The sequence below is a fragment of the Phocoena sinus genome, chromosome 9 (genome assembly GCF_008692025.1).
Source record: "Phocoena sinus isolate mPhoSin1 chromosome 9, mPhoSin1.pri, whole genome shotgun sequence".
NCBI lineage: Eukaryota > Metazoa > Chordata > Mammalia > Artiodactyla > Phocoenidae > Phocoena > Phocoena sinus.
This window is the reverse complement of record NC_045771.1, coordinates 90,358,987-90,361,617: the sequence shown is the minus strand read 5'-3', so window position 1 is coordinate 90,361,617 and position 2,631 is coordinate 90,358,987. Positions and strand designations below refer to the sequence as shown.

The following is a 2,631-nucleotide window of genomic DNA, read 5'->3' as shown; positions in this document are numbered from 1 at the left end:
ATCATGGACAAAAAAAGGACAGGAGAGGACAAGTGGGGAAATTTGAGCAATGTCTGTAAATTAGGTAATGCTGTTATAGATGTTAATTTTCTAATTAGATAACTACACTGGTTTATTATCTGGGTTACAGCCTAGGCTAAGGACTTTATAAAAGCTGCTCAGATGTTTCTATTGTGAAAAATTTGAGAACCACTGATCTCAGTTTATGGCAAAGGAGGGAAGTCTTAAATATGAACAATGGCATGTAAACTAGCTGCAGCTTGTCCCACTAGTCCTTTTATGTCAAGTCCTTGCAAAGATTGCAGCTAGCCACCACCTTGATCGGGACTCTGTGAACTGGACTTAGAGGCAGGGCACCAGCAGATCAGAGAGAAGCCAGGTGTGACTGCGCCCCACGTCCAAACCTCCCAGCCCCACCTCCTATCCGGCCACTGCTGTGACGACCAGTTTCCTGTGGGCTTTGATGGACCTCGTGCGGATGCACTTGAGCCTGTGCAGTGAACCTCTCAGTTCTGGCCTTGGGGTTTTGATGATGCTGAGGCAAGGGACGCCTGTGGGAACCGACCTGTGCACAGCCCAGAAGCGTGGGGGAATGAACAACTGTTCCCCATGTCCTCCCCTCTGTTGACAGTTCAGAGGTGCTTTCCATCAGCTCTTCAGAAGGTCTGGTCAGGATGGAGCACCACATGTCCTTAGCAATGGCCAGTTCAGTTTCATATCCTTGTATTGTTTCTCCCTCCTTCCCTGTTCCCCTCTCCTGTCCTGCCCTATAGCCCCCAGAATCACATTCCCAAATAAACAACTTACGAGTTCCAGGAAAGATGGTAGTGGCAAGACTGGAACATTTGGATGTGTTATGGATGCAGAATCTGAGGGGGAAGCTGGTCTTGGGGTTCCTTTCATCTCATAACATTTTACCCTAATCACATATCCACACCAGTGTTTCTCTTGAAATTTCTCGAAAATGGGAGAAAAAAATTGTTTATCCTCCACAACTACCTGAAGGACCTCCTCAGAGGCCAGCTGAAATCTACATTTGTCGAAGACAAAGTACAGCAAAGACAAGATGTGGTATTTGGCTAAACTGACCAGGATTTAGCTCAACTGGAATTTAGTGACGAAAAAGGGGCCCAAATAATGGAGGAGGTTCTCTGAGAAGCACAAGATACGGCAGTGAGAGACCACCATGTGGAATTCAGATCCAGCTGAATATATACAGCTGAGTCCACTTCAGGGAGAGGCCAGTACCTGAAACACATCCGATACCACCATGGAGGTGGCTTTGGGATCATGGAGGTTTGTTGCCATTATTTGCGAAGTTGGTGGAAGGCCTCCCACCTCCACGTGAGATACCAAAGACAGTGTCACCCACGCCAAAGAATATATTCAGGAGCTTCGAAACCGAACCATCACATTCACACTCTGTGATGGGGAAATTCAGAATCCACAGGGTATGTATTTTACCATTTGTTTCCTAAAAAAACCAAATTTAAAGACAAATGCTTTTTTTTTTTTTGCGGTACGCGGGCCTCTCACTGTTGTGGCCTCTCCGGTTGCAGAGCACAGGCTCCGGACGCGCAGGCTCAGCGGCCATGGCTCACGGGCCCAGCCGCTCCGCGGCACCTGGGATCCTCCCGGACCGCGTCACGAACCCGCATCCCCTGCGTCGGCAGGCGGACTCTCAACCACTGCGCCACCAGGGACGCCCGCCTTCTCTTTTTTACGGAAGGCAAAAATGGCTAGTCCAATATCCGCCTGCCTTCCGTTTTGACCAGTCTGCCTTAATTCTTCAACTTCCCTCTGCTCTCCCTCTCCTCCGCTGGCTCCATTTGCAGCTGATGGCTCATCTCCACTAGCCCCTCGGCCAAAGCCAGCAGAAAACTGGCTGCTTCAACAGCTTTCCTGCTCTGCTTCAACAAAGTCCCTCTGGTCAGCTCCTGCTGCCGCCCTGGCAGCTCTCCTTTCCTCCTCCAACCTCGGCATCTCTGCGTTCACAGGTAGCTCAGGCTGCCCTTCCCTTCTGACCAGTCGACCTGCCACCCAAGTTCCCCAACTGTACCTTCAGGCCTTGCAACTTTCCTCCAGGGCATCACCGGCATCACCTCATCAGCTTCTTTTCACACACGCTGCTCATGCCTCATGCTCTTTTGACAAGGGCAGTAGTGCTGTGAGGCAAATAGAGACAGAATCAGTGAATAGTCCCTAAGGGCTGTCTGTTTGACTTCTTCAAGACAGCAATAATGTATTGATTCGTTTGGTAAATATTTATTCAGCGCCTAATATGTGCCACTCACTGTTCTTCGGTGCTGGGAATATAGCAGTGAGTAAAACAGAAAGTCCCCGCCCACATATAGCTTACATTCCAGTGACTAATGATAACTTAGTGATAGAACTGGGACTGAAATGCTACATCTCTCTTTCCTTCGTTTCACGCTACCTTTTTCCTTAATGACAGGCATAGCACTCATTCCATACTTTATAGCTAAACTTTCTTAGGAGTCTTCTGACTCAAGATTAAAATTCGTCTTTGACCCACTACCACAAACCACCTGGGCTCTTCTCTTTTGAGACAAAGCTTGAGATCTAAATGGTCCTCAGCTGTAAACTATTAAAGGCTGTTTAGCCTACCTT

The 2,631-nt window shown here is 48.4% G+C and overlaps 1 pseudogene; it reads left to right on the top strand.

The window, feature by feature from the left end:
* The first annotated feature begins 821 nt into the window (after positions 1-821).
* On the top strand, positions 822-2,206 carry LOC116759172 (annotated as a pseudogene).
* The last annotated feature ends 425 nt before the right edge of the window (positions 2,207-2,631 follow it).